Below are 24,880 nucleotides of genomic sequence, written 5' to 3' on the forward strand. Positions count from 1 at the left end.
TGTTACTTTTTTTTTCTTTTTTTAACAAATTTAAAATGTCCAAAGAATTATTTTCGCATAACAATAAAAATCATGTTTTGACGTTTGTTTTTGGTTGCAAGAGGTTCAAATTTATTTTGACAGATCGTTTGGTAATCAACTCAGCTGGAAGGGGGGACCTTATACTTGGATTATGAGTCGGTAAAAAAGCTTTACATGTACTTGAACCCCTTAAGTCATCGTCTGGCTGCTTCTTCGTAAAAGAGAAAAAGGAGTTTTAGGTTAACTCAGTTCAATCTCGCTCCATAATTTATGAACAAGTATAAATTATGGAGAGAGAAAACCTTCGCTCAATTTTATATGGCATCTCTTAGGTAAGCATTTACGATTTTTTCAATTTCTGGTATAACTGAATATATTTTGCTTAAAAAAAACTTGTGCGGTTTTATTAAAGTAAATAGTTTTAAAACTTTTTCAAGATCTTGATATACAAAAAATATATAACAGACATATATTAAACAAAATTTTTCAATTGTTTTACAGAAATTTTATGTGTTTTATATAACCGGTAAAAATTACCGGTGGTCTGTACTAACGTTCTTATAATTTGATGTCTGTATTTAAAGGTTTAAAAATACTCCGAAGAAATGAAAATAGGTTTGAAATTGCATTTCCGGTTTCCTTCACAAATTCCATTTCACTTTCTTTGATTTTTTTGGAAATATGATCTGATACAACTGCCAATCACACACTCAGAGTTTTGTTTTCTCTTCTTCCAAATGACAATAGGACGCATCAAATTAATTGAACAATTAATTTGCCAATTTTCCAACAATGAAAGAAAATTTCCCAAATACAATTAAGAACAAATAAAACTTGTTAAAGTATCGCATGACCACAAAAACTAGACGTAAGTCGTATTTATGCTGCTTTCATTTTCCAAAATTTCTCGTCACTTAATTTGAACTAAATGTCGGAGAATTAGAAAAACATATGGAAGAGAATTTGTGAAATTAATACCCAAAATATTCTTTGGACGAAAACAAAAGAAAGGTATAAATGAGCTGGTGGTGTTGGTGGTGGAAGAGTAAGGGGCCAGTGTTCCGCCATGCTTCATTGAAGCATATCAACAAAAGGATGTTGGAAAAAAGGCTGGCTGGCTGGCTATCTTTGGCTTAAACCAATTTTGTAATCAATTAGTGGGCAAGGAGAGGGCTGCATGCCGCCGGCCCAGCAACAAAACATAATTGTTAATTGATGTGTATATAATATGCTGATGATGGCAATGATGACCAGTGGCCAGAGGCAGGGCCAGGCCAGAGAAATATCCCCAGAGCATGCTAATGTGCCAGCTCAGCAGGAAAAACCAGAGGAAAATTGTTTAATTAGTTTTGAAGGATTATTAGCAATTATGGGGAAAAATAAGCAAAGAGTAGAACACAAAAAAAAAATAAATAAATCAGGTTGTGTGTGGCCAGTAAAATTTATTTATAGATATTTTTTTCCTCCAAAACTAATTAAGAGAATTGCCAAAAGAGATTTTAAAAATTTAACAATATTTGAAATTAAAAACTTATTGATTTTTTTTTTCAGAAATTACCCAGACATTCCAATTATTGGCAAGCATTTCTTAGACGTTTTATCCGCACAAAAAAAAAAGAAAAATAATTGCCAATAATACCCTTAAGGTAATTTACATAAACCTTAATTTACCTCTCCTTGCCGGGTTTATTGTAACATTTTTGCCATTTTCATTCATAGCAAATACTTGGCAACGAAGAAAAGGGAAACGAACCCGAAAACATAAAGCCAACGAACGGAAACTACTGTTGACAGGAAATACACTTGAAATTGGCAATTTTGCATTTACGTTAATAATACTCAAGCGTATTTACCAGGAACACTAGTAGGAGTAGTAGCATTGCTACTTTACAACTAACTATGTTGCCGCCAATCTTTATCCTGTGACAAGAACAACCTTCACAACCCAACAACAACATCTTGCTAGCCCCGTATAAATAAGTAAGTGTTAAAGGAAAGGAACAGTCAAATTGCTGGGCTAGAGAAGTAAAATCGTCATTTGATGTGGAAGGTAAAGAAAGACATGAAATTGACGACGATGACAACAAGAAAATTGGTATTTTAATGCTCCAAGGCATTAAGTTAAGGTTCCTCGAAAATATATTTTTGGTGGATTTTTAAGGGCAGGCTTGGAAGCCGCCAATATATATTTAACTACGGAGTATGTGCATTTATTGGTAATATAGAGTCATTTATTGGAAAAAACATCAAATTTTGTCTCCAGGTAAGGTGGAATGAAAAAGAAGAAAATAATATTAAAGTAAAATGAAATAAAAAGAAAAAATACAAAACGGAACGGAACGGAAAATGAACAGCAATGTGGAGAAGTAAAATATGTTAAAATGAAATAAAAAGAAAAAATATTTATGAAAACGAGTTGGTTTCAGAGGAGATAATTTTCTCAACGGAAAAATGTGGAGAAGTAAAAAAAAGTTAAAATGAAATAAAAAGAAAAAATATTGATGATAACGGAATTGGTTTCGGAACAGAAATTTTTCCTCAACGGAAAAAACTTCCCCAGAATCGGGAAAGGGTTAGTACAGACCACCGGTAATTTTTGTCGGTTATATAAAATACATAAAATTTCTGTAAAATAATTGAGAAATTTGTTTAATATATATATATCTGTTTATATATTTTTTGTATTTCAAGATCTTGAAAAAGTTTTAAAACTATGTACTTTAATAAAACCGCACAAGTTTTTTTTTTTAAGCAAAATATATTCAGTTATCCCCGAAATTGAAAAATCGTAAATGCTTACCGGTAAAAATTACCGGTCATCTGTAGTTAATGGTTAAACATGGTACAATAAGGAGGTAGAACAGCTTCGTGAAATTAGAGAAATCTGGCAAAACTTGTTAATATCATTAACGTGCGACCCGCAGTTTAAGTTTCTTCCAATCATTGATTTTGAAAATATTTTGCTTTGTTTGTTTTTCAAAACAATAAATACATACATAAAATTGGCAGAAGTCGGGCATACTTAGAAAAAGAAATTGTAAGCAGCTGGTAGCTCTACATTACCTTTTTATTGTACCATGGTATTGAGGATGAATTTGTTTCCCTTAAGGAAATAATCTTAAGGTGAGAATACATAAAACGCTTTTTTGACTGGCTTAAGTATCGGCTGGCTACTTCCAAAAAGAACAAATGAGCGTAGGACCACAATCGAACCTAAAAATCCTTCGTTCCTCTACGAAAAACCAGCCAATGATTTAAGCCAGCCAGAAAAAGCTTTTTCTGTTCTATCACCTTTGAGCCCAGAGGATGGATTTCTTTCACTAGACTAAACATTTGTATTATTATTAGGCGTTGAAACCGTTTTATTCAGAGCTCACTGGATTAAAGGAAAGATACACTTTTGCTCTGACTTGCGGTTTTATTGAGAGTGAAACTTAGGCTGCTTAACCTAACGTTGTAAGAGCGTAACGTAGACAGCATGGTAGAAGACTACAGGTAGATGCATCAATGCTTGGGAAAATTGATATGTCAAACATTTTTGAATATTTCTTCAGAAATAAGTAGAATAGGAGGTTGTTAAGATATGGATTTTTTTTTACAATTTTTACAAATTTTAATAATTTTTCATTTAAAAAATTCAATTCCAAAATTGGTTTGACAGTTCATTGTCCCAGCAGCTGTGTGGATGCGACTACCTGCATTATTCTACGACGGTAGACATTGAATAGTAACGATACTAGGAACGGATTTTTTTTCGATGGGAAAAGATCCCAAACTAAATGTGATTCAAAGTAAAATGAAATAAAAAGAAAAAATATGGACAAGGCGGAATTAGTTTCTGAAGAATTATATTCCTCTATGGGGAAAAAAAGCTTTCTTTAGGAAAAACTCCCACAAAAGCGTTTTGGTGAGAATTTTCCAGGGTAAAGCCATTGAAAGTGCAAGAACTTACACCGCAACAGAAAGAAAATATACTCAAAAAAGCTAAAGTGGTGAACTGCCGAATTTGGTTTTTTCCGATGAGAAAAACATTCGTTGTCCCGAAGTTTGTAAACAAACAAAATGATCGTGTTTACTTGCCAAAGAGGTCAGTTGAAAATGTGCACTAGAACTCAAGCATCGGTCATGGTGATGGTGTGGGCCGCCATAACAGCCTATGGTCGCTCTCAGCTCGTATAACCGACCGTGGCATCAGAATAAATGCCGAATTTTATCGCGATAATATTCTGGAGGGTATATTAAAGACTTGGGCACGCAAACATTTTGGCCGCATACCTTGAATATTCCAGGACAGGACTCAGCACCATCGCACTCAGCACGAGCCAACCAAGAATGGTTACAAAATGAGGTTCCTCGCTTCATTTCCGGCACACAATGGCCACCAAAATCTCCGGATACCAATCCGTTGGACTATTGTGTCTGGAGGACTCTTGGAAAGCAAGGTTGGTTTAGAAAATGCAAAAGTGTCGATCACCTCAAGCAAGCGCTTCGCCGGGAATGTACCAAAATACCACAGAGCAACATTTGGGCAGCGTGTGACGGTTTCACTGGCCCGTTGAAGGCCATAATTCGTGCCAAAGGTGACCAATTCGATCAAATCTAAACTTATTCTAAAATTTGATGCTATTTCCGACATTTTTTGTTATAAAAAATTTAAAAATATATATTTTTAAATATTTATTTATATAAAATTTAAAAACTATGGCGTTTGACTTTGTTGTAGTTTTTTTATCTTACGCTTTTTATATAACCTAAAAATCTTTCCTTTGAAAACAATAGTTTCAAGGGTAATAGTAATTTTCGAGTCCTAGGACTTTTCTTAAATTTCCCTTCAACCTTGACGATAGAAAAAAATGGATTGAAATTCCATTTCTTAATTTTCTTGCCACTAATTAGTCCACAGCACCTTGTCCCATAACCTATCCGACTACGATCTAATCTCGTCACGAAATAAAACAGCTCTTAATGTTAATTAATGCATTTTTTCCTGTTTGCCAAGTAAATGTAAACACTAAACTACAGATCAAGTGTCTGATTAAGGTTTTACACGGTAATTAATCAAAAAAATAATGAAAATCGACTTTTTTTTCTGCGCTATCGATGATGACGATGATGATGGCGGCGGCGGCGTCCAACGGAAATGAGAGGGAAAATATTTGCCATTCATTAGAGGTTTGAATATTTCGCTGTTGAAAAAAGTAAATTGAAATAAAAAGAAAAAATATCCAACAACAACAACAATGCCAACCAATTTCCAGTAGAGTGAGTATGAGATTTGATTTCGAAAGCATTTCCGTAGTATTTATTTTCATATTTTTTTTTTTTGCGACGTTCTCTGTGTGTGTGTGTCTGCTCTGGTGCTTGCTCTATTTGCTTGCCAATTTTCCAAAGCTACTGATTGCTAACTAGCATGACTGTTTTTTCAGCTATTCATCATTTGATACTCGAGTGCTGGTAGTACTACTGCTGCTGCTGCAGATGTTGTTGTTGTTGCTAGTGGTTGTTGCTGGTGTTTCTGTTGTTTTGCCATTATTATTCCTACTTCTATCCGGTGCTGGGCCAGAAGTATATGGGAGGAAATAATATTCCTTTCTGGCATGAGAGACGACGGACGGACGGACGGATGGGTATAATGGCGTCGACTAAGTCAGCCAGTTAGTTGGGGGCAAGAGGCAAAATACACAAACGCCAGCCAAGTTTGGAATGGGGATTGGCAAAGAAAATTCCAAGAGCAGCAAAAAGTTAAAGACCGTTGTGTGAGTAAGCATTGTTGGTTTTATGTTACGCTTATTTTCCAATTTTCTTCTAGTATTGTTTTGGCTATATACTTGGCTATATATATGTCTGGGTATATACATACAGTCGTAGTCACTTTATATACACACACACACACAGAAATTCCATAGTATTTCGTTTTTGGCTTTCATTGAGTTTTCCACCATTTACGAATTTTATTTACATACCAACAGACATTTGTATGTCGGTATGTATATATTTGGCTTTTACATTTTAATGATTGTTATGTATTTACATACAGACAAAAGGGAAAAATGCCTTTGTTTGTGGCTCTCCGTTTCTCCCTCTCTCTTTCTCTCTCTCTCCCTGAGTTGGCAGCTATTCACCGACTTATTTATAACGCCAGTGAAGCTTAAATTAAATAATTGGATAATTTGTAGAGGTTTAGGTTTTCAATTTGAGGTAGACGACGACGTTAGAAATGGATGGTTGGCAAGGTATTGTTGTTTGAAAAACCCGAGGAAGATGACGAAGAAAACGAAGTATTGCCAGCAAAGAATAATGAGAACAAAGCACAAATGAAATGGGAGTATGAATTTGTAGCAAAAAAAAATTCCCAAAAGGAAAAAGAAATCAAATTATAAGAAAGAAATTCATAGCAGAAACCGAAAAACGTTCAGTGATTGTCAAGATATTGAGTATTCGAAATTGGTTTGCTATTGTGTGTTGGCTTCGCTTTGTTATTGTTGTAAACTGAGTAGACTTATATTATGGTGATTGGCAATTAAATTGAATGAGAGCAAAAAACAAAAAAAAAAAAAAAAAAAAAAAAAAAAAAGAACGAAAGAAATACGAAATATTAAAGTGAATTGTTGTCGTTTTCAAATGCAAATTGGGTCTGGAAAGTTAAATGTCAAAAATAACTAAGAGTTAAATGAGGAGCCGTGCGTCATCCTAAAAGGTTCCCTGTGTGGGAACATACGGAAAAGTTCGTTCTAAGGAAAATATTCTAAAAGTTTTTTGACTCCTGGAAAAAGGCAGAAAAGTAAATTGTAATGAAAAGAAAAAATTCGAGAAAGTGGAGCTTACTACGAAAAATTTTGGCGTAAAAAAGTTAAAATGAAATAAAAAGAAAAAATTATATTTACATATATAGACATTATATTCTTACGAATCAAGTGATATATTTGACGGAAAAGAGGAACTTGAAAATGAATCGTTTTTTAATTTTTTGAGGAAAAACAACGGAGTTAATTGTGGTGTTGCGCGCATGGTAGAAGAATAATATCAAATTTTTTTTAAACTTTTTGTCAAAAATAAGATAAGTAGATTTTTATATGTTTTCTTACACCAAGCCAATCGGAGGTAGAAATAACATGTATTTTTCAACAATTTTGAATATTTTTTCATTAAAAATTTTCAATTCCAAAATCGGTTTGACAGTTCATTGTCCCAGCAGCTGTGTCGATGCGACTAGCTGTATTGTTCTACCATGTTATATTCTAACGAATCATGTGATATATTTGACGGAAAAGAGGAATTTTGGAAATGGAGCATTTTAAATATTTTAGAAAAAAAAAATACGTAGTTAATTATGGTGCCCACGTCTTCATTCCTGCTCTGTTCCAGTACCTACAGAGAATCTACTAATTTTGGATTTTTTTTTTTGATACCATAAAGGGAAAATCGGCTATCGTAGTAAAAATTTTTGAATTCTGGAGCAGACCTTTAATGTGGTTTAATTTCTGAACTTTTAAACATTAAGAGAAGAAAATTGAAATAAAGAGAAAAAAAATGGGGACAATGGAGTTTACTATAATAAACAATAAATTGAAGTAAAAAGAAAAAAAATCGGAAATAATGCAGTTTTCAAAAGTGGCAAATTGAAATAAATCAAGAAAGTTAAAATGAAATAAAAATAAAAAATGAAAAAGAAATAAAAAAGAAAACAAATAAAAATATGGACTTCATATTCTAACTAGTCATGTGATATATTTGACGGAAAAGAGGAATTTGGAAATGAAGCATTTTTAAATATTTTAGAAAAAATAAATATTGGGAAAAATACAGTTTACTATAATTAATATATGAGTAATGATTAAAAAAATCGAAAATAATGAAATTTTCAAAAGAGGCAAATTGAAATAAAACAAGAAAGTTAAAATGGAATAAAAAGAAAAAATAAACACGCAAAAAATGTTAAGTTCGGCCGGACCGAACTTTTAATAACCTCCACCTTTGGGTAAAGAAAAAAGATATTTGAATTCAAACGTGATCCACTTTAAACTACAAATATCAGTTTGGAACGATAAAGTGGGTGAGGCCGTAGCATGGGGGCCATACCAAAACGGGATCCTCCATACACAGTTTTATACTTCAAATTTTGTGGGTAGAAGTGACTAGGATTATTAAAATACCGATTATCGGTGGGTAACGTTATGTGTGCGTTATAGGAAAATGTGGATCTAAATTTTCAATGTTCTGCTGCCGGAACCCATTACAAATTACAATTTCTGGGCAAATCCGTGGAAAAATGTAGTAAAAATCACAAAAAAACTAATATTGGTACCGTTATATGGGGGCTATATGAAAACGTGGACCTATACGTACAATTTTTCGCCACCGTAGCTAGAACCTATTGTCAACTACAATTGCCAATTTCTGGGCAAATTCGTGGAAAATGTGGCAAAAATCATAAAAACACCGAGTATCGGAAGGTAGCGTTATATGGGAGCTATTCCAAAACGTGGGCCGATATAACTAATAAATTATAATAAATTGTTCTGCCAAATTTGGAAGCTCTATTTCGAATAACGACAGACGGGAAGACAGACAGACAGACGATCATCATTAAATCGACCTAGAATTGTATGGCGATTATGAATATAATTATGGGATTTATGGGGTCTCTACGAGGAATTTTCAGGGATGTTACAAACGGAATGACAAAGTTAATATACCCTCCATAGAATGGTGGAGGGTGTAAAAATTTCGGAAAAATTAAATAAAAAAAGATAAAATGTAATAAAAAGAAAAAAATATTTACATATATAGACTTTATAACGAATCCTGTGATATATTAACAGGAAATGATGAACTTGGATTTTGAAAAAATACTGAAACTTTCCTTTCAAATTCAGCAGTAAAGTAAAATAAGAAGAAAAGAAAATGTGGCAAATTGAAATAAAACAGGACAATTAAAATGAAATAAAAAGAAAAATTGAAAAAAAAAAAAAAAAAAAAAAAAAACACTTGTAAGGACTTTATATTCTAACGAATCATAACAGGAAAGTTGATCTTGGAAATGGAGCATAATTAATATTTTAATGACAAAATACGGAGTTGCACCCAATATGCGTCGCATTAAAAGATTAATATCGAAACCAATTATGGAAAATTCTAATTAAATGTAATAATAAAAATAAAAGTTCGAAGATAATGGAGCTTACTATAAGAAGTTTTGAAAGATTGAAATAAAAATGAAAAAGATAAAATGAAATAAAAAGAAAAAAATATTTACAAATATAAACTTTCCCCGAATTATGAGATATATTAGCAGGGAAGGGTGAACTTGGAAATGAAATCTTTTGAATATGGATTTTGAAGAAATGCTGAAACTTTCTTTTCAAAATTAGCAGTAAAGTAAAATAAGAAGAAGAAAAAATCGATAGAGTTGTGAAATCTATTCACAGAACAGTTCTAGGAACTATGTCGCTCATTTGGTTCCTTCGCCCCATTTAGTTAACTCTTTTTAGGCAATAAATTGTAGTGATCTGATTGTTAAATGATTTTATATCAATAGACACATGTATTTAAAAAAAAAGCAAAAAATTATTCCAATCAATCAGGTGGTACTGTGTTTTTTTGGGATTACATATCAGTTACTGGAGAAGGTGAACTGTGTATTATTGAAATATATTCGAATTACGGACCAAACTAAATATTTATCCATTCGGCTTCGGGTGCAACAACACTTACTATGCTGATACCATGAATATAAGTGATTTATTTTCGAAAGGAAAATACATAAAATATAAAGACAATCACATTAAAACTGCAAGTCTAAAAACGGTTAGCGAAAACAACGCCGTATGAACATGCTATAGGCTGTCTCGCGTTGCCAACTAATCAAACATCTCACACGATCTTTTTTAAAGTTCTGTTCACACATGACAAACCTTGTGAATCTTTTTTGTAATTCTCACCCCTCACGCGTATATCACTCCCCTCCCCTTGTCATCAATTTCAAAATTAAATTTCCAACTAAAACAAGTGTCGTCTTCAATTATTTTCAATTCGTTATGCCCGAAGGGTTATAATCTGAGTTTGTTGTTTTTTGGTAAATTTAACATCCTATTTAATGGGTTAATAAATATTTAAGCAACACAAGGACCATAACCGACATACATATATACATACATCAACAAATAACACATGGTTGTATTGGATTTTATGCTTTCAATGTGGTTGTGTTCGGGTGTGTTAAAAATCAACCCTTTTTATATATACATATATCCTACACAAAGTCATTTGTTCCGCATAGTACCACAGTAGATTTGACACACACACACATACTTACACGAGGTGTAAACCTGCTGCAATACAGGGTGGCAATTTGTTTGCTGTTTTTTTTGGTGTTTTTCTGCACAAGGCCTGTGAAATTGAGTGCAAAATAAAATAAAACACAAAAAACAAAACGACAACATTGAAAAAGGTTTGACAGGCAAATTTGTTAAATTTAGGATTTTTTCTGTTCTGTTAACCCCTTCCCTTCAACAAATAAAGGCAAAAAAATTGAAAATTTTCAAGAAAGTTATGTCACACGAAGTGCGGAGATGAGGTGTGCGGAGTGTATGAGAGATGTACTCATTTTAGTAAATAAATAACTGGATTAAATAAAAAAATCTCATTGGGTTGTATGTTTTTTTTTGGATGTTGTTCTTGTTGTCGGTAGCTTACTTTGTTTTTTTTTTTAAGTATTTAAATTACTTGGGGTATGTTTGTTGGCATATATTTGGCGAGGAAAAATTGGGGATGTACATATTTTGTAAGGAAGTACATTATTGTACGTGGGTTGTTCGGTAATTTAAAAAGAGAAATTGAAAAAGTAAAATGAAATAAAAAGAAAAAATTTAAAAAGATCGAAAGAAATATTGAAAAAATTCAACTGAAAAATAAGCGGAATATTCCTTCCTGCCAAGAGGGTCTCACAAATAACCTAAAATTTTTTTCAAAAAAAAAAAAAAAAAAAAAAAAAAAAAAACAGCTAAGCTAAGCCGGGCCGATCTTTTAATACCCTCCACCAAATTTGAAACGATTCCGGCGAATAATGTTGCTAAAATCATGAAAATACCGAGTATCGGAAGGTACCGTTATATGGAGGCTATACGAAGACATGAACCTGCACGGACAATTTTCTGTAATAGGATGTAGTATCCATTACGAACTTCAAATACCAAATTTGAAACAATTCAGGTGAAAAATATCGCTAAAATCATTAAATTACCGAATATCGGGAGTTACCGTTATATGGGGGCTATACAAAAACGTGGACCAGCACAGACAATTTTCTGGCTTTAGTACCCACTACGAACTCCAAAAAACAAAATTGAAATAATTCCGGTGAATAATGCCGCTAAAATCTTGAAAATAACGAATATCGGGAGGTACGAATATCGGGAGGCCATATGAGGGCTATACAAAGACGTGGACCTGCACAGACACATTTCTGTCATAGGCTGTAGTATCCACTGCGAACTTCAAATACCAAATTTGAAACAATCCCGGTAAATAATGTCGTTAAAATCATCAAAATACCGAATATCGGAAGGTACCGCCATATGAGGGCTATACAAAGACGTGGACCTGCCCAGAAAATTTTCTGTCGTAAGCTGTAGTATTCATTACGAACTTCAAACACGAAATTTGAAACAATTCCGGTGAATAATGTCGCTAAAATCATCAAAATACCGAATATCGGGAGGAACCGTCATATGGGGGCTATACAAGGTTGTGAAGCTGAATAAAAAAAATTTGTTATAGGCTGTAGCACCCATAACGAACTTCAAATACCAAATTTGAAACATTTCAGGTGAATAATGTCGCTTAAATCACCAAAATACCGAATATCGGGAGGTACCGTAATATGGAGCCTAATATACCCTCCATAGGATGGTGGAGGGTATAAAAATTCCTGAGAATTCGAAACCTATTTAGATTTTTGCTATTTTGACCTAATTCCAACGCTTGCATTTGGAATTTTTCACATCCTAGAGAATATTGGTTGGAAAGGAGGGCTTGAGGGGTGCGAAGGACTATTCCAAAATATATACCCATGTTGAAATGTTTTCTGTAAGATGATTCTCCACCCCCAAAGTAGCCTCAATACAAATTTTTGACCAAATCGATTGGAAAATATTTCAAGATTCTCGTATTAGGTAAAGTCAGGAGGTACCTTTATTTGGGCTCTACACCGAAACATTGACATACATTGACAATTTTCTGCGAAAAGGTTTTCTACACCATTAGAAATCAAGATATCAAGGTTCAAGATATCAGAACTGGTCATATATTGAGGATGGTATCCTCTTTCTAAGAACTTAACATTTTTTTAGGTGTGAATTTATTTGACCTTTTTTTCCCCTCCTTTTATTTGAGGTAACCAAAAAAAAAACTCCCCCGTCATTATTTTCTTAAAAAATTTTTAATTAAAAATTAGTAACAAAACAAAAATCCAACAACAACAACACAAGTTAATTTTCGATTGTCTGTCCCTGGCTTTGATAAACCAAAATAAATAAACATTTCTTGGGAGATAATTTGAAAATTGGTTTTCTACAAAAAATAAACAAAATGAAAACAACATTTTCAAACTCACAGGTTGTTTTGAGCTGCTGTTGTCTGTCAGGCCCAAACTCACACTCTTGAGTTTGGTCTGCAGTTTGAAGAAGAAGAAGAAAAAACCAACTGTTGGCCCAAATCCTAATTTTTCATTTTCCATTTACCTTAAATGGCGGATCATTACACATTGTGTGAGCCAGCCAGCCGGACAAGATACTTGAGTTTGTCATCGTCATCATCACCAGCAACCATAGCTAACAGATCAAATTATTAGAAATTGTTTCACTTGGTCTTGTTTTTCCAAACACCACCAAGAACATTGGTGCTGAACCACCAGGTCTTATGTCGTTTTGGGGGGTTTGTTTTCTTTTCAAGTTTCTAAAAAAAGAAAATAATCAACAAAAATATGCCTGTGGATGGGTTAACCCAAATTCTAGGAAGTGTGTCCAGAGAAGGTTGAGAGGTTGAATACTTGAATTTTAATCAGCATTTTTTTTTTGGAGTGCTTTTCCCGGTAATCGTATTATTTGATAATATTTGAATTTTTAGAATTTTTTAAAGTTCAAGAAGATTTAAAAATAAATATTTTTTTTTAAAAGTCCCCAGCGGTTCGACTACGTTTTCGTATAGCCCTTATATGACGGTACCTCCGGATACTCGGGTTTTTCATGATTTTTGTGACATTATTTTCCGGAAAAATTTCAAATTTCGTATTTGAAGCTCGTAATGAATACTACAGCCTATGAGAAAAAATCCCATGTTTTCGTACAGCCCTTATATGACGTTACCTCCCGATAGTCGGTATTTTGATTATTTCAGCTACATTATTCACCGGAATCGTTCCAAATTTTGTATTTGAAGTTCGTAATGGGTACTACAGCATATGGCAAAAAATTTCGTATGCAGGTCCACGTCTTCGTATAGTCCCCATATAACGGTACCTCCCGATATTCGAAATTTTGATTATTTCAGCAACATTATTCACCGGAATCGTTTCAAATTTCGTATTTGAAGTTCGTAATGGGTACGACAATCTATGACAAAAAATTTCGTATGCAGGTCCACGTTTTCGTATAGCCCCCATATAACGGTACCTCCCGATAGCCGGTATTTTGGTGATTTCAGCAATATTATTCGTCGGAATCGTTTCAAATTTCGTATTGGAAGATTTTAATGGTTACTACAACCTATGGCAAAAAATTTCGTATGCAGGTCCACTTCTTCGTATAGCTCCCATATAACGGTACCTCCCGATACTCGGTATTTTTATGATTTTTGCGACATTATTCACCGGAATCGTTTCAAATTTCGTATTGGAAGATCTTAATGGGTACTACAGTCTATAACAGGAAAGTGTCTATGAATGTCCACGTTTTGATATAGCCCCCATATAAGTGTACCTCCCTATATTCGGAATTTTGTTTGTCCACGTCTTCGTATAGCCCCCATATGACGGTTCCTGCCGCTACTCGGTATTTTGAAGATTTTAGCGACATTATTTACAGGAACTGTTTCAAATTTCGTATTTAAAGTTCGTCAAGGGTACTACAGCATATGGCAAAAAATTTCGTATGCAGGTCCACCACTTCGTAGTCCCCATATACCACGATTTTAAATTAAGTGATAGTTTTCGTTTTTTTTTTTTTTTTTTTTTGAAAATTTCAACTTCCTTTCAAATGGTGGAGGGTATTAAAACTTAACTGCTTTTCTACTTGTAATTTTATAATATAGGTCTTACATAGCCTCCCAGGTCCACATACCCAACCAATATTGCCTGAGAATTGGGAAATTCTAAGTGGATAATAGCAGCAATTCCCATAAAGGGTTTGAATTCTCAGGCCAATTTTCCAATTTTTTTCTTAAATACAAAATTGCGAATTTTAAAAAATATTTTCAAAAACGTAAAAAATCCTGGATTCATTCATAGATTTTTTTATCAAAAATTAAAAAAATTGAGAAAATGGTTTTGAAAATTTCAATTCAAATAAATAGAATAAAATTTATTTGTTCCGAAATTTTTAAAACCATTCTTTAAAATTTTCAAAACAAGATCTTTTTTTTTTGACCCCACAAAAGAACAAATTTTTTCCTGGGGTTTTCTCCCAATCACTTAATCCTTGATAACGATCTTCTGTGACTCCTCTCTCTCTCTCTTTTCCTGCAAAAATTAATTACCTTTACCACTCATATTTCTTATGCCAATAATTGTTTTTTTTGCCAGAAAATATCTTATTTCAGGCAAATCTTCTACCATTTCCTGCTACGTTCCTTCCTCTTCTTTTCTTTTTTTGGCAATAATTTTTATCTCCAAAAACCAATATCATTTCGATTTTTTATTTGAATTGCAAACCACCCTCTGTTTGCGGGGCGTGCGTGCGTGCGTGTGTATTTTTGCCTTCCTCTATGCCTATTTGATGGCAGACTCGATAATTTGTTTAAGTTATTTTTCAATTAAATTCTAATGGATTGTATTCTCTAATAACACAAATGTGAGAGAAAGAGATAGCAAGTGACTTGACTTGGTTGGTTCTCTACACATACTATATTATGTATGTATGAGTGTATGTTTTGAGCACTGTTTGTTGTTGTTTAGGGGAGGTGGGTCTATAATAAATTTTTGTCACAAACATGTAATTTCATTAAAAATTTAAAAACGTAATCTAACTACTAATTTTGTCAACATTTATTGCCTATTACTTGGCAATTTTTATTGAAAACAACATTACCAGGGTTGGGATAAAGGAAACAGAGAAATGGTTGACACACGCAAATGATTGTGGAAATACACAGATTAGGGAGGGAGACTTTGCAAGTTTTGGAAAACATAATTTTGAAATGCTTGAAATATCTATGATTATTTTAAAAAAACTATGTATACTGTGTCTGCAGAAATTTTGGAAATGGGCCATGTAGGTTCAGGTGTTGGTATAGCTCCCATATAATGGTACCTTCCTATTTTCGGTATTCTTATTTACCGGAAATACTTCAAATTTGCTATTTGAAGTTCGTAATTAATATTACAGGCTATGACAAAACATTTTCTGTGTAGCTCTACGTTTTCGTATAGCCCCCATACAACGGTACTTCCCGATATTCGGTATTTTGATGATTTTAGCAACATTCTTCACCGGAATTATTTCAAATTTGCTATTTGAAGTTCGTAATGGATACTACACGCTATAATAGAAAATTGTCTGTGCAGGTCCACGTCTTCGTATAACCCTCATATAATGGTACCTCCCGATATTCGGTATTTTAATGATTATAGCGACATTATACACCGGAATTCATTCAAATTTGTTATTTGAAGTTCGTAATGGATACTACAGTCTAAGACAGAAAATTGTCTGTGCAGGTCCACCTCTTCGTATAACCCTCATATAATGGTACCTCCCGATATTCGGTATTTTAATGATTATAGCGACATTATACACCGGAATTCATTCAAATTTGTTATTTGAAGTTCGTAATGGATACTACAGCCTATGACAGAATATTTTCTGTGCAGGTCCACCTCATCGCATAACCCCCATATAACGGTACCTCCTTATATTCGGTCTATATTCGGTATTTTGATGATTTTAGCAACATTCTTCACCGAAATTGTTTCAAATTTTATATTTGAAGTTCGTAATAAATATTACAGCCTATAACAAAAAGTTTTCTGTGCAGGTCCACGTCTTCGTATAGCCCCCATATAACAGCACCTCCCGATATTCGGTATTTTGATAATGTTAGCGACATTATTCACTGAGTTTTTTTCAAGTTTCGCATTTAAATATTGTAAAGACTTATGACAAAAGTTACCTGTGCAGGTCCACGTCGTTGTGTAGACCCTAATATAACGGCTACATTCGGTATTTTTAAGATTTCAACCGAATTTTTAAAGGATTTTATTTATTTTTTTTAATTTCCAAATTCGTTAGAAATTTTTTTTTTTGTTTTTTTTTTTTTTTAAATTTCGACCTTTTGTGGGGGTGGTGCCAGAAGGAGTGGACTGATATATTCCATCTCCATACACGATCTAAGTTTGATCAGAATATTACGATGTACAAAATCGGATACTCCCTTCGGATCGTGCTATCGTGCGCACCAGCCAGCCAGGCGGACGGAAGGACGGACATCCCCAGAACGACTCCTGTAACGGATTTCGTCCAAAGAGATCTAGGGACTAAAACCCTTATTTGGATAAGGCACATTGTGGATGTATCAAATGATATATATCCTCTCTAGCCATATGGCTGAGGGTATTATTACAAAGAAAAAGGTTAATTCAAAGTCCTCCAATATCCCTCAAGAAATTTTCTTAAAAATCCACAATCCGAGTGTCCTCTAAAAATTTTATAAAAAAATTATACAAATCTTTGAACATACCTCCTATTTTCCTTCAGATTTTTTTATTCAAATTCTCTATCGACAATCCCTTCTCAAAATCCCGCGCATAATCCCCTAATCCTCATTATCCCTAATGTATTAAAATTACAAAAAGTCCTCTAATCGATTTATCCTTTATTTGTTGCAAATTCCATTAACCTTTCATTCCTTACAACCCCCCGGCAAATACCTTTCCAATAATTGGTCAATTTGTGGTAAATGATCTTCCAAACCACCTCCCCCTCCCCGCCTCGTTGAAACCACACACACAAAAAGAGTAAGAAAATCACCCATAAACCCTGGCATTTACAGCCCATCGTCCTTTTGGAAGTAAAGAACCAAAAACATTGAACAATATTTCCTTTTTGGGTGTTAATAATAGTTTCATTTACCCCTCCCCTCCGGATCATTCGACAACTAAGTGGATAAGTGTTAACAAGAAAATTGGGAGAGAGAGAGAGAAAAAAAGGAACGTGGAAAAAAGTGTGAAAATTTAAGCAGCAAAAAAAAAAAAAGACATGTGGATTGATTTCCAATGCATATCCTCGATGACCCCGACCCTTCAAGGAGTAGTTGAAAAATAAAGAAAAAAAGGACATGTGTTTAGGTTGAAGAAAATGGGTGATTATTACAAGAATAATATTGACTTTTTGGCTGCCCTAAGAAAGGTTTCCTTGCCAAGGATTATACCTTGCATATCCATGGGAGAGAAAGTGTTTGTGTGTGTGTGGAACAGTAGCTAACCACCACTTAAACCTGGAGTGCCTTACAAATAATGCACTCCAACAAATTCCCTACTCTACTTGAAAGTGTGAAAAGCAAACAGGATAATTCATAGGAAATTTTGGCCAAAAGGTTTTTCTTCTTTTTTCCGAAATCATGCTATTCTATGGTGGTTTGGCTTTGTGGTTAATGTTTGTTGGCCCTCACTTGAAATGCCCTTTAAAGTGTCTGTGTGTGTGGAGAGGATAAACAACAATAGATAGCTCCTGGTCTGGTCTAGCTAGGTAGTTAGTTTTTCTTCGTCTTGTGATGTGTTTTGCTTTGCCTACTTAGGTCTTGTTGGCTAAGGGTCATACAAGTATTTGCTCTGGGTGTCTTTCAAACATCACTTCTCCTCCTCGAAGAAGTGCCAAAGGAGGTCTAATGTTTACACAAAAAGTAAATAGGCAAACGCCTACTTTTTCGCACCTTTCTTTTTGGCACTTCTTGCCGGGCCAGGGATGACATGACGTGCCCGTGTTGCTGTTGTTGTTATTGTTTGTGGTGCAAACAATTTTGCACCTTTCTTTGTTGTTTAGTTTATGTGTGTGTCATTAACATTCTTTAGTGTTTTCATTCTTCCATTCGAACAATGTACTTCCTCTTTGAGGATAGTAGTAATGGCAAAGAAAAAAAAGAAGATGGGAGAGATACGAGGGAGGAGGGACAATTTTTTAATCAATTTTTCAAAGCACCCAATCTTGGATTTTTTTAAAGGATCAAAAAGATTGGAATTTTTTTTCGGGATCATCAGATCTCAAGTTTCAATTTTAAAAGAATTTCTTAAGTCAAATTGTTTTCTAGACTACTTTTTCTAAGATCCAAGGAGCTTTACATAATTCTTATTTTTTATAAATGCTTCCGAAGGACCCTCAAAAAAAAATAATGAAGGACCATCGGAAACCCTCTTAAGTCCGGAAATTTTTTAGACAACTTTTTCAAAGACCCAATGAGCTATAATTCGGATTTGTTTTTATAAATGCCTCCGAAGGACCTTCAAATAAAATAATGAAGGACCATCGGAGCAATAATTGTGTTTTTTTAAAGGGTTTTTTTCTGAAGACCCACTTAAGTCCAAAAGTTTTTTAGACTACTTTTTCAAAGACCCAAGGAGCTATAAGTCGGATATTTTTTGTAAATGTCTCCGAAGGATACTAAAAAAAAATAATAATAATGAAGAACCATCGGAGCAATAAATTAATTTAGGATTTTTTTATAAATTCCTCCGAAGGACCCTCAAAAAAAATTTAAAGATAATCGGAGAAATAATTGTGTTTTTTAAGGATTTTTTCTGGAGACCCACTTAGGTCCAAAAAATTTATTGGACTACTTTTTCAAGGATCCAAGGAGCCATTATTCGCATTTTTTATAAATTTTTTATAAAACATTTCTGAGTAACCCAAGGAGCTATGATTTTTTTAAAAGAATTTTTTTAAAGGACCAAAAGAGCTACAATCGTTGATACCTTATAAAAATAATTTTTAGTACAAGAGGAGCTATAAACGTATATTTATTGCGAGCACCAAACAGGTGTAAGTCTAGGAGGATTTTTTAAAGAACCGAAAGGGCAGCAATTGAGTATTTTTATATTTTTTACAATCGTGGGGTTTTAAAGATTATATTGAGGACTCAAGGAAATAGACTTGTTGCTCCTTTAAAAAATAAATTTTAAGGATTAAGTACCTTAAAAAATTTATTTCAAGGACCAAAGAAGTAAAAATCATTTTTAGTAATAATCGCAATAATCGTAATTTTTAGTAATAATCGCGTATTTATTGTCAGGGGCAATAAGTTTAAATCCAGGAGGATTTTTTAAAGAACTTATTGCACAAATCAAAAGACCTGTCATTTAGGACTGTAAGGAATGTATTTCACGAATAAAAGGGGGTATACAACATATACAGGTGAGATGAAAAAACTGCATCCAAATTCAGACTGCTGTCATTTCTAATCCACTCGTCCGACAGCTGTTAAAATTATTCCAGTGACAGCTCATTATATTGTTTACAAGCGTACAAAAGGATTTTTGTGAGAATTTTCCAGAAAAATCGGTTATTCGTGATGAAATTCAAGCGTGATAGTGTGATTTCCTTATATTTGGCTGGAAAACCACAAGTGGCTATCGTTAGAGCACTCCAGCATTTAAATGTGAATAAATCTGCTGTGTCTCGTACCATCGCTCGTTACCGTGCCGTGATACTGGTAGCGTAGCCCGACGTCAAGGAAGTGGACGGAAGATAACAGCGGTCGAAACCCGCGTCGCAGTGGCCGAAAAAGGGTTCGTGAGCAGAACATATCGCAATATTCCATTCGGAAAATATTGAAAAATGAGCTCGGGGTAAAGCCATTGAAATTCCAAAAAATGCAAGAACTTATACCGCAACAGAAAGAATATATACTCAATAGTGCTAAAGAGTTGCTTCGCTTGGCCGAAAGTGGTGAACTGCCGAATTTGGTTTACTCCGATGAGAAAACATTCCTTGTCCAGCAGTTTGTAAACCAACAAACTGATCGTGTTTACTTGCCAAAGAGGTCAGATGAAAATGTGTACTTCCGGTTGGCCACCAGAACTCATGCGCCGGCCATGGTGATGGTGTGGCCCGCCATAATAGCTGATGGTCGCTCTCCGCTCGTATTAATCGACCGTGGCATCAGAATAAATGCCGAATATTATCGCGAAAATATTCTGGGGGGTATATTAAAACCTTGGACACGCAAAACTTTTGGCCGCTGACCTTGAACATTCCAACAGGACTCAGCACCATCGCACTCAGCACTCACCACCCAAGAATAGTTAAAAAACGGGGTTCCTCGATTCATTTCCAGTGCACAATGGCCACCAAATCACCGGATACAAATCCGTTGGACTATTATGTCTGGAGTATTTTGGAAAGCATGGTTGGCACTAAAAAATACCAAAGTGTCGATCACCTCAGGCAAGCGCTTCGCCGGGAATGGGCCAAAATACCGCAGAGCAACATTCGGGCAGCGTGTGACGGTTTCATTGGCCATTTGAAGGCCATAATTCGTGCCAAATGTGACCAATTCGAACAAATCTAAACTTATTCTAAAATTTGATGATATTTCCGACATTTTTTGCTTTCACTCAATAAAATTTAAAATAAAATGTAAAAATTATGGCCTTTGACTTTGTTGCAGTTTTTTTGCTGACCCTGTATTATTATCCCTAATGTGTTATTTAAGATTTTTTCACTAAAAGAATGGAATGAGTTAATCGATGGTTTTTAAAGCCTTTTCTGAAAGATTTTGGAAGAATTTTCTTGAGGGATCCAGAGATTTGTAGTAAACCATTTTTAACATTATTTCTGAATAATGTTTTTTGTGATTGATTTTTGGTTGAGTTTTTTAAGAATTCTTTTTCTTTTGCAAAATTTTTTAAAAAAATTGCTCACATATTTTTTGGGATTTTTGATGAATTTTTTATGGATTTTTTTCTGAAGGACCAAGAAAGCAATAATCGTGAGATTTGTAGGTATTCTTCAAGCCTGTTTCTGAAAGTTTTTTTTTTTTTGAATTCTGTAGTTTTTAAATTTTTGTGAATAATTTTTTCGGGTGTTTTTCTGAAATTTTTTGATAATTTTTTTAGATTTTTTCTGAATGATTGTGGGTGCAATTGTTTTATAGATATTTGGTAGATATTTGAAGGACTAATAGCACGATAACCGTAAGTTTTTAGGAATGATTTTAAATGGGTTTTTCAAAAAATTTCTGAAGGATATTTGGTGGATTTTTTAAAATTTTTCTGAAAGATTTCTCAAAAATTTTCTAAAGAATTTTTGGTGGATGTTTAGAAGGCTCACGGAGCTTTAATCCTTTTAATTTTTCTAACTCGACTTATCATACCTTAGCCTCTCTCTATCCATCCCCGGTTACATCTTCTCTAACTCCATATGATAATCAATTTTGTCCATTTTTTCTGTTGAATAAAATTGCTTCGAAAATGTTTGTGTGTGTGTATGTGTTTTGAGAATCCTTTAAGAATAGAAAAAAAGCTTTGTTGTGATTGATGTTCATTCCTTTAGCCCTTCGTAGCATATTTTTTTTTTGTCATAGAAGTTAAGCTACCAGCAGGTAGTTTAAGAACTAGCAAAAGCAAACACATCAAACCGTCAGACAAACTGTCTAGTTTGCCAGTTGTTGCTGTTTAACACCAGATTTTAGGTTATCTTCTAGTCTTTCTTTGAGACTATTGTTCGCTCGCCCTCTCCCTGTGTGTGTGTGCGTGTTGGAAGCAGTTGTTGCTGTTGTTTTTAGGTAGGTACTTAAGATATGATTTTTCGCACAATAGGTGTTAAATCCGGACATCCTATTCTATTCTGCTTTATAATGGTATAAAATTACTTGATGGTTTTTATTGTTGTTGTTGTTTTTTTTTTTGAAAAAAAAATCGAGTTTTCTAAGATATAATTTGATTACTCTATGACGAGTGAGTTTTGTTTACTTTCTGGTCCCTATTGAGATCGGTAGAGGTTGGCCTTCTATTGGCAGTTGGCAAGTTTTATGGAAATGGTTAATTTAATTAATTGAGGACAAGAGAGAGAGAGAGAGAGAGAAAGAGGAGATAAGAATGGATGACTAGAAATAAGTTTTCTCTAAAAGTTCTGGCAGAGACCAAAAGGCGACCAATTTGTGCATATCAACAGGAATTCGGAACAAAATCAGAATTTAGATAATTAAAATGTCCGATCCAGAAATATATTTCTAATTACACCCTCAGCCATATGGCTAGAGAGGGTATTTAACATTTGATACGGCCAAAACGAGCCTCATCGAAATAACGGATTTAGACCCTAGGTCTCTTTGGACGAAATCTGTTTCAGGACATTTGGAGTCGATCTCGCGATGTCCCTACGTCCGTCTGTCTGGCTGTTGGCTGGTGCGCACGATAAATATCGAAGGAAGTATCCAATTTCATCCAAACTTGTTACATCGTAATATTATTAGCAAACTTAGATCGAGTTCGGAGATGGGCAATATCGGACCGCTCCTGCTGGTACCTCCCCCACAAAATGTCGAAATTTTCAAAGAAAATATTTTACTGCACAGAAAAAGAAAGGATGATCCAATTTTGCTACAACTTTGCAAATCCTAATATTTGCATCAGTGCTAGGTCAGGTGAGAAAAAGGACAATATCGCTGCACTTCATCAAGTACCTCCCCCACAAAGGGGCAAAATTTTGAATAATTGCAAACTCTTATAAAATGTGATGTAAAAGTCCGATTGTCTTCAAATTTCACACATCTCAATATTTTTATTAACCCTAGCTCTGGTATGAATATGGAATATATCAGTCCATTCCTTCTGGTATCTCCCCTACAAAGGGTCAGAATTTTGAATAACCATGAAGCTCATAAAATGCGAAATTAACATCCGATTCCATTCAGACTTGGCACATCTCAATATTTCTATCTACACAAGATCTGTTACAGAGATGGTAGAGATCGGACCTGTCCTTCTGGTACCTCCCCCACAAAGGGTCGAATTTTTAAATAATCAAAATGTTTATAAAATCCGAAATAAGCATCCGGTCCTCTTCATATTTTGCACATACCATTATTTTTACTAAGACAAGATTTGCTGTGAAGATGAGATATATTGGTCCTCTCCTTCTGGTACCTCCCCCACAAAGGTTCTAAATTTTGAATAGGCACGAAGCTCATAAAACGCCAAATTAACATCCGATTTTATTCAGACTTGGCACATCTCAATATTTCTATCAACCCAAGATCTGTTATAAAGATGTTAGAGATCGGACCATTCCTTCTGGTACCTCCCCCACAAAGGGTCAACGTTTTTTTTTTTTTTAATAATCGAACTAAGGGTATAAATCTACCGACAAAACCGACTGGAGTGTTGTCATAATTTTGCGTTTCAATTTTACCGATATTTCTAGGTAACCTTTTTCTTAAAATTTCCAAATCGAATCAATCGATCTTTCCCCCTCAAATTTTTCTCTCCGTGTATATTTGACTGAAATATCAATATGTCAACATATTTCTTGCCATTCCAACACCTTTCACAATAAATCTACCCCTTTCGTGTCGTGTTCACACCTATCTTTTTTTTATAAAAAAACACACAACTTGTATGTACACATGTATGTGTGTTAAATGCTAATTAAAAAATAACAACAACAACACTAACAAAAACATATGTTTTTGTTGTATAACCACTGAAGGGTTGATGGCGTTGAATTGGAATCTGTTAATGTATGCGTTAATTTATTTATAAACAAATACTTATACAAACACACACAGCCATACACCATTAAAGCGTGAAACAAGAAATGAAAATGTGCCCGAACCGAGAGGTGTCAAATTTGTTATGCCTCACAAATGGCGGTTATTTTTAAAAAGAGGCGATTTATTTTTACCAGAATCTTATAATTGGGAGCATGTTGGAATGGGAAGAGAAAAATAAAGGAGAAGAATATCAAATATCGGGAGGTAGCGTTATATGGGGGCCATACGAAGACGTGGATCTGCAGGGACAATTTTCTGTCATAGGCTGTAGTTCCAATAACGAACTGCAAATACCAAATTTGAAACATTTCCGGTGAAAAATGTCGCTTAAATCACCAAAATACCGAAAATAGAGTGGTATGGTTGTATGGGGGCTATACGAAGATGTGGACCTGCACAGACAATTTTCTGTCATGGGCTGTAGTATCCGTGACGAGCTGCAAATACCAAAATTGAAACATTTCCGGTGAATAATGTCGCTTTAATCACCAAAATACCGATTATCGGGAGGTACTGATACATGGGGCCCATACGAAGACGTGGACCTGCACAGACAATTTTCTGTCATAGGTTGTAGTATCTATTACGAACTTGAAATACCAAATTTGAAACAATTCCGGTGAATAATGTTGCTAAATTCATTAAAATACCGAATATTGGGAGGTACCATTATATGGAGGCTATACGAAGACGTGAACCTCCATAAACAATTTTCTGTCTTAGGCTGCAGTATCCATTACGAACTTCAAGTACCAAATTTGAAACAATTCCGGTGAATAATTTCACTGAAATCATCAAAATACCGAATATCGGGAGGTACCGTTATATGGGAGCTATACGAAGGCGTGGACCTGCACAGACAATTTTCTGCCTCAGACTGTAG

At 34.3% G+C, this 24,880-nt stretch overlaps 1 protein-coding gene and 1 long non-coding RNA gene across 2 annotated transcripts in view; one reads left to right on the plus strand and one right to left on the minus strand.

Annotated features, from left to right (window-relative positions):
* LOC101901256 (muscle segmentation homeobox) overlaps positions 1 to 24,880 on the minus strand; it is a 53,453-nt gene that overhangs the window by 20,495 nt on the left and 8,078 nt on the right.
* Positions 952 to 2,482, plus strand: LOC131800846 (uncharacterized). Its single transcript, XR_009341608.1, has 3 exons — positions 952 to 1,032; positions 1,573 to 1,667; positions 1,741 to 2,482. It is a non-coding gene; the product is annotated as an uncharacterized LOC131800846 (long non-coding RNA).

The sequence above is a fragment of the Musca domestica genome, unplaced genomic scaffold (assembly GCF_030504385.1).
Source record: "Musca domestica strain aabys unplaced genomic scaffold, Musca_domestica.polishedcontigs.V.1.1 13, whole genome shotgun sequence".
Classification (NCBI taxonomy): Eukaryota; Metazoa; Arthropoda; class Insecta; order Diptera; family Muscidae; genus Musca; species Musca domestica.